This window comes from Arachis ipaensis, chromosome B3 (genome assembly GCF_059453495.1).
Source record: "Arachis ipaensis isolate K30076 ecotype BB chromosome B3, ASM5945349v1, whole genome shotgun sequence".
Classification (NCBI taxonomy): domain Eukaryota; kingdom Viridiplantae; phylum Streptophyta; class Magnoliopsida; order Fabales; family Fabaceae; genus Arachis; species Arachis ipaensis.
This window is the reverse complement of record NC_142438.1, coordinates 128,413,973-128,422,631: the sequence shown is the minus strand read 5'-3', so window position 1 is coordinate 128,422,631 and position 8,659 is coordinate 128,413,973. Positions and strand designations below refer to the sequence as shown.

The following is an 8,659-nucleotide window of genomic DNA, read 5'->3' as shown; positions in this document are numbered from 1 at the left end:
ATAATGTTAATTATTTTTTCATCAGTTAGGAGTTTATTCTGTCAATGATCTTTTTTTGAAGTTCAATTTTTTTGTTTGTGTTGTGATTTGTTTCTATTTTTTCAAACATAAAATTTTATCAATTTTTCTCTTCATTAAAAGGTTTCTACTTTATGCCATTGATATAATGAAAGTAAAAAAAAATCATGAGATAATGTTGTCAATTAATTTTTGGTTAGGTATTACAATACGTTTTAGAAATGGCTGAATCTGTAACTCCAAGTGATCCATTGGCCAATTTTATTTCTTTAAATGAGAAGAAATTAATCAGTCAGTGCCAATAACAGATCCTGAAATTGTAGCATTACAAGCACCAATACAGACAACAACTATTACAAATCAATAAGTTACTGAAAAAATAGTGGTAATGAAACTGTTATTACAAAAAAGGAAAAAGGCTTCACTAATTTGGGACGATTTTGATCAAGTTAAAAGTTCTGAAGATACAAAAGCTATTTGCAAGTATTGCAAATCTATGTTTTCTTAAATTTATGGAGGCATTCTAGTAGTTGCTTAAAAAGGAGATTGCATGTTACTGCATAAAAGAAGCAACTATTGATTTCATTTCAACCTTCCAATTTAATTGTTAATCCCTTTATGACACTAGGTGCAAGATATTCTCAAGAAAAGATAAGGCAAATAATTGCTACAGCAAGTATGGTTCATGAGCATCCTTTCAGCATTGTTGAGGATGAAGTTTGGATGTAGAGCTTCCAATATGCTAATTTTGAATTTCATAAAGTTTTCTGCAAAACTGCTCAGAGTGATTGCTGGCAATGTATGAGACAGAAAAGAAATAATTAAAGGTTTTGTTATAAGGTGTTAGGAAGATAAGTTTGACAACTGACATGTGGAGATCAAGCCATCAAATTATTAAATATATGGTTATCACATGTCACTTTATTGATGCAGGGTGGAATCTTCAAAAATTGATTTTGAGTTTTGTCAAAGTAGTTGCTCCTAGAAGTGGCATTGGTGTTGGGATGCTATTTTCAAGTGTTTGAAGACTTGGAGAATTGAAAATAAAGTCTTCTTAATATTTGTTGACAATGCTTCCTATAACTTGGTGGTAGTTTGTTTCATGTTAGGTGCTGTGCACACATTCTGAATTTGTTGGTTTGATGGACTAGGTAAAATTAAAGGTATTATTTACAAAGTTCGTGAAAGTATCAAGTATGTCAATTTTAATGATTCAAGATTTAAAACATTTGTTGAGATTGCTGAGAATAAGTGTTTGAAGGAGAAAAAAAACTCATCATTGATTGTCCTACAAGATGGAATTCTACTTACAACATGTTATCCGTGGCTTTGAAGTTTAAATCTATGTTTCCTGTATGTAGAAAAAGAGAACCCCACTACAGTTATGAACCATCATTAGAGGATTGGAGAAAAGTTGAGAAGATTTATAAACTTCTAAAAGCTTTTAATCTTACTACTCATGTCTTTTCTGGTAGTGAGTATCTTACTACAAATTTTGTACCTTCCTAAAGTTTGGAGGGTGAAACAAGTAATTAATGATGCTATTGAGGATAGAGAATTAGAGATTCCTTCATGAAAGAAATGGTAACCTCAATAAAAGAAAAGTTTGACAAATATTGGAAAGAGTGAAATATGGTAATGTCTCTAGCTTGTGTTTTGGATCCTAGGTACAAATTACATGTTATTAAATTCTGTTTTCCTTTAATTTACAAACCTAAACATTAGCTGCTGAATATATTGATAAAGTGAAGAATACATTGCAAGAAATAAATATGCTGAAAAGTGTTATGATGAGACAACAATAAGTGGAGTTAACACTAATGGTCTAGTTACTTCTTCTAATGTGGTTGATTTTGAAATCAGTGGAATTGATGAAATGTTGAATATGGTTCAGAAAAAAGAAGCCATTCATCCAACAAAATCAGAATTAGAGGGTTATCTTGATAAGAGTGCTTACATTCTTGAAGGCAATTCTAAATCTTTTAGTGCTTTGGAGTGGTGGAAAAACAATAACCTGAAGTTCAAGATTTTATCTAAAATAGCAACGAACATATTAGCAATTCCTATTTCAACGGTGGCTTCAGAGTCTTCATTTAGCGTTGGAGGAAGAGTTATTGATGAATATCATTCTCAACTAAATCAAGAGTCCATAGAAGCTCTCATTTGTGAAGGAGATTGGCTTCGCAACAAGTATGGTTTGAAGAAAAAATCAAAGGTAAAATTAACTTTCTAATATTTCTCTTTTTTGACTAAGTATCCATGTTATAGAAAATATTTCTCTTTATAAATGTGAGAACATTGATATTAGTATGATGTGAGTAGTTAGAATAATAAAGTTGAAATTTTCATGATATATAAATGAGATATCATATAATATATACTAAAATTATGACCACAATTTATTTTGAACATTCTCTTTTGTACTAATAAAAAAAATATTTATTGCATTTATATTATTTAAAAATCTAATGACATGTGTATGTGTGCTTTTTTTTAAGGTGTTGGAACAAGAAGATTAAATAACTTTCAAGCTTGGAGGGTTAATCGATTAATTGTCCAATGTTTCTTTTACTTTGTTTTGATTTAAGTAGTTGATAAACCACTATTTTATGATTCATCTTGTGCTCAATTGAGTGTTTTTATCAATTCTTCACCCACTTATTCATATAATTTGCATGGTTTTACAATTCCTTCCTTATCATGTTATACATATGAAAACATGTTTCCTAAGCCTTAAAAATGTTAATTTTAATTATTCCTTTATTACCATTCGATGCCATGATCTGTGTGTTAAGTATTTTTAGGCTTTATAGGGCAGGAATGGCTTAGAGGACAGAAAGGAAACATGCAAAAATGAAAGGAACGTACAAAATGAAGTTTTGAAGAAAATGGCAGCGACGTGCACGCATCGACGACGCGGACGCGTGCCGAGCGCAGAGTACGAGCAACGCGTACGCGTGACTGACGCGTACGCGTGACAAGGAAAATCTCCATATGACGCGCACGCGTGACCTACGCGTACGCGTGACTGACGCCACGTGCAGAAAGTTGCAGAAGTCACCCCCAGGAATTTCTGGGCTCCTTTTTGGCCCAAATCCAAGCCCAGAAACATATAATAGAGGCTGGAGAATGAGGGAATCAATTCATCAATCAATCATTCATTCAAGAGGGAGAATTTTAGGTTTTAGATGTAGTTTTTCTAGAGAGAGAGGCTCTCTCCTCTCTCTTAGGATTTAGGATTTAGGATCTCTCTTAGTTTATGGTTCATTCCTTCTCAATTCCAGGTTCAATGTTCCTTTAATTTAGTTTCTTTTCTACTTTTAATTGTCTTAGTATTCTACTTTATCTATTTTCCCTTATTGATTACTTATGTTGCCAAATTGGTTTATGGATTCCTATGTTTAATTTGATTTTTTATATAATACAATTCGAGGTATTTCAGATTTATGATTGCTTTCTTCTATTTATGATATAAATAATTTAGATTTTTCCCCTTTTGGCTTTGGTTGAGTAATTGGTGACACTTGAGTTGTCAAACTCAGCTGTTGATTGAAAATTGGAAATTGCTGATTGATTTGGATCCCTCTAAAACTAGTCTTTCCATAGGAGTTGACTAGGACTTGAGGAATCAAATTGATTAGTCCACTTGACTTTTCTTTATTTAGTAAGGGTTAACTAAGTAGGAGCAATAAACAATTCTCATCACACCTGATAAGGATGACTAGGATGGAATTTCCAGTTCTTATACCTTGCAATGGTTTTCATGATAATTTATTTAATTATTGCCAATTTATTTTCCTGTTCCCTATTTCAAAAACCCAAAAATATACCTTTTTCCACAACCAATAATAAATCATAGTTCCCTGCAATTCCTTGAGAGACGACCCGAGGTATAAATACTTCGGTTATAAATTTTATTGGGTTTACTTTAGTGACAAACAAAACTTTTGCACGAAGGGATTCTTTGCTGGTTTAAAAACTATACCTACAACGTGATTATTCTTATAAAATTCTTTACTGGCAATAAATCCTATCGTTCAGTAGTTATTAGCGTTTATTTGATGTTATGTTTAGTTGGTTTATTACAACTCTCGATACGGATGAAGTCTTTTATTTTGATATGTTACATATTTTAGAAGTAGCCAAGTGGGAATATATTCATATACATTGCCTTTTTTTTAATCAATGATAGTTATTTATCGATATTTTATTTTTATTTTGTATCAATATTGTCCATAAATTTATTATTTTATGTTTTATAATTTTAAAAATTAAATTATATTTTAAATTTAATTATTTATTAAAAAAAAGCCTATTAACAAGCTTTAGGCCATGCCAAATTTAACAACAGGTCAGACTCAGTACTCATTAAAAAGCCTATATCAGGCTACATGCCAGGCTTAAGCCAATATACTTTATTACAGGCCTGGCCTGTTAAGAGTAAAGTCTGGTTTGGCTTGGCCTATTTCCACCCTTACATGCAAGGTCTAATAGTTAGTTCAAAGAGTAATTGGCTTCAACACTTGAAGAAACCTTGGGGGAGGAAGTGATATATTACATTTAATGGTTGATAATTGAGGTGTAAATATTTTATTTCACTTGTTTTTTTTATACCGTTTTAACTTTTGAATCAAGCACCTCTTATTTCTTTCGTATGTGTTACGTTAAAATGTTAAATTCTATTATTTTAAGTTTAAGTGTGTATTGAATATTATTTTTGTCACCTTCATTTATGTGGCTTGAATTGGCTGAAGTGTTTGTTTATTCTCATGTAGGGTCTAATAGTTAGTTCATGGAGTAATATGCTTTAACACTTGAAGAAACCTTGGGCTCATGACTTTGAACCTCTTTGCTAATATACGAAAACATGCCCATTTATGATTTGTCATAGGTTATCTTCACTTTTCATATTAGTTTTAATCCTTGGTTACCTTATAACTTTAGGTAATGAAGCCAACAGTTTTGATTGGATCATCACGCGTCGCCTTAAAATTTTACCCCCCTAAATTGAAACAAAGAGTTGCGCTAAAACGACGCTGGATTCGTGCATTTAGCACGATTCTGGTCGACGCGCATGCGTGCTTCACGCGTACGCGTCATCTCCATCTATCCCTCTTCATGCTTTCGTGTCAATGACGCTTTTGCGTCTTTTCAATTCTACCTCATCCACGCGCACGCGTGATCCACGCGTACGCGTGGATTTAAATTCCCCAACCCCCTGACGCGAAAACCCTAGCCCCAGCGTCACTTATTCCCCCCTCCCCAACGTTCCACCTCCATTCTTCTCTCTTCCCTCCAACATCCCCTTCCTCCATAATAGCCGAGACCACCACCACCGCCACACCCAGACCGCCGCCCACCACCACCACGACCGTCCCTCACCCTCACCCCTCCTTCTTCTCTTCTCCTCCTTCTCCTTCCCCCTCTCGAACCCCACTGCCCCCTGCCCCGTCGGCAACCCAGCCTGCCGCGCTGCCACCGTCGACGACCCCGGCCGCCACCATCACCCCCTCCTTCCTTTCTTTTTCTCCTCTCCCCTTTCTCACCCCAGAACCCCCCCGGCGGCCAACACACACCACCGCCACCACCACAGCATCTCAGCGCCACCGTGCTGTCCACCAGCGCCACCGTACCACCCCCTCTCTCTTCGTTCCATTTGTTTTACCGCTCTCCCAGGTTTCACTGAATTCCGATTCTTTTTCCGTTCAAATTAGTTAGTTTGCATTTTTCAATTCTGTTCAATTTAGGTTATTTAGAAATGCATGTTTTGTAGTGGATTCTAGGTGGTTAGGTAGCTAGGATGTGGTTAGTGGATTTAGGTCTGATAATTGCACTGTTCTTGCTGCTTGCTTTATCTGTTTTGCAATTTTGAAATTGCTGTGCTGTTGATGCTGCTAATATGTTGTTCATTACTGTTTAAATGCTGTTTTGACATTATTCCACCTAAATTTAATTTCTTGCTGGAAATTAAATTTGTTTCTTTTTGAATTCATGTGACTTGCTATTTGCTACTCTTTTATGTACTACTTTAACGTCATATAAACTGAATTTCTGTTGCTAGGGAACTTCCAATTTATAGCCGGAATGCTGCCAAATTTTTGAAAAATTTAATTTTATTGAACTTGACACTTTTGAACTTGAGACTTCTCCTACTCATACCAAGGAATCGGTTGCGTTTAGGGATTAACCAGCTACTTGTTCTGCTTAATGCTGCCTGTGTCATGTGAATCACCTTGTTCTTCATGATAATTGACAAATGTTACGGTTTATATGAGCCTGACTTAGTTTGTTGATGCTGTTATGATTTTACCTGCGCTAACTTGGTTACTTAATTTTAGATTCTTAATATCTAATTTTAATGAAACTCAAATCTGAATTACAATTGACCTTTCATTGCTATTTTATCAGTGACCATTGATTCTTTGAATGCATATTTTTTGCTCATTATCAATTGCTGGATTTACCATAAGAAAAAGCTGGCTACATTTAAGAATCACTGATTCTTGCTATTTTATTGACTCACTCGCTTGATTCCTATAAATTTACACATGGTTATAGTGTTTCCAATTGATAAGGAATTCGTAGGATTTCCTGAATGCTTGATTGAGTTTCAAATACGCCAACTGCTTTGCCTTGCTTTATGCTTCCTGATTCATTGATTTCTTGTTCTTCATGCTATCTGCTATTCACAACATTCATCTGGCTGTTGATTCCGCTATTTGTTTTTCCGGGAACGTTCCTTTAACTGCCGGAATACTGCCCGATTTTTTTGCAAATTATTTCACTCAACTTCCATTCATGAATTGGCTTTGGTACTTTTGAATTCTACACTAATTGGTTTCAACCAAGCCAATTCATGGACGGATGGGCTAGCATTCCTATTCCTTCTGGTTCCCTTCTTAGTTAAATCGCATTATTGATGATTTTATTCATTTTTGCGCTTCTTTTATCACACGGTTTATCATCAATAATCTGCATTGTATGCATGAATGTGAGCCTACTTATTCCTAAACCTTTTGCACTTCTAGGAACTACATTACCATGCTATTAATTCTAACCTACTTCTTTGGCTTTTCACTTAACTGACTATTAACTTAACTGACTTTTAACCGCTTTCATGGCATGTCTATTGTTGTTTCTTGACAAACAAACATTCTGCATCTCATAGTTCTTGGATTGTAAATTAAATTCTTTGAATTGTACCTTGCATTCAGTCCAACATCCTATATAATTCTGACTCACTTCATGCATTGGCTTCCATTCCTCTTTTACTGATCTATGCTTATATTACTTGAATACTATTTACCTTCCTATTTTCCTGCTTTAGTTTAATAAATTTTATCCTGGAACCTCTGCTTTTCAGGATGTTTGACCCTAAAGGGAAAGGAAAAGCTAAAGCAGGCACAGGCAAAAGAAAAAGAAGAGAATCATCTACCACTATTTTAGATATACTACATGATGACTCCTGGCGTGAGAAAAACTTTACTCCGCAAGAAAAGATAGATCAACTAGTGCCTGCCACTGATCCGATCAAGTTCGCAAACTACTACTGTGAACTGAAATATTATGTCTTTGGGACTAAAAGGCACCTATACTTGGAAAAGACCCTCCGAATTCCAGCTAAACTACAACAGTACACCACAGAACAGATAAAACAGAAAGGCTGGTTTTTTCTGGAGAGGAATTTGACTGAGGTTAATGCATCTTGGGTCAGAGAGATTTACTACAACTATTTTAAAACGACCCTAGATGCAATCCAGCTCAGAGGAAAACAAGTTTTAGTTACTGAGGAGGCAATTGAAGATATCCTCCATTTCCAGCCTAAGTCAGATGAACCAGATGGTTACCAGAAGGCTGAGGAAGATATGAGGTTTATGCATTTTGATTTGGAAGTAGTAAAGCGCACCATAGCTATTGATCCTGCTGTCCCATGGGTTATGGGTAAGTCGATAGTAAACCCTAAAGGCATCAAGATCATTTATCTGAATGATGAGGCTCGGCTATGGCAACAAATTCTGAGCAACTATGTGATGTCGAGCACTCACGAGACTGAGGTGCCAGCTTCCATGATTACTCTTATCTGGTGCGTGATGGAAGGTAAGGACCTGTACCTTCCCCGGTTCAACCGTCACTCCATGGCTAAAGTCCATGTTCGAGGCACTCCACCTTTCCCATATCTAATTACACAGTTGGGCTACCGAGCTGAGGTACCCTGGGAACCTGAGGATGAGAAACCACCAGCCGCCGACTGCAAGAAGATCATCCCACACGGCAGGAAGTTCGAGGCTCTGGGCTACAGACCTCATTCTCTTACTGCCTCCGCTGATGGAGCCACATCTTCTGCTACCCCTTCAGCACCTGCTACAACACCCACACCTACAGCACCCTCACCTGCTTCCCAGCCCATCTACCACCTTGTGCACCGACTATTTGAGCGCCTGAATAGGATGGAGCGTCGCAATAAGTGACGCTATGAGCATTTAAAGCTGATGATCAGATCGGGACACCCTGACATCCCCTCCGAGCCTGACACACTATCAGAGCCATCTGAGGAGGAGGCGGATGAGCATGAGGAGGATGCACGAGCAGAGGCTGAGCAGGTAGCGCCCCAGCATGAGGAGTCCCAGCAGATACAGCCAGC

The 8,659-nt window shown here is 36.5% G+C and overlaps 1 pseudogene; it reads left to right on the top strand.

The window, feature by feature from the left end:
- Positions 1-239: 239 nt before the first annotated feature.
- Positions 240-2,251, top strand: LOC148572418 (zinc finger BED domain-containing protein RICESLEEPER 2-like; annotated as a pseudogene).
- The last annotated feature ends 6,408 nt before the right edge of the window (positions 2,252-8,659 follow it).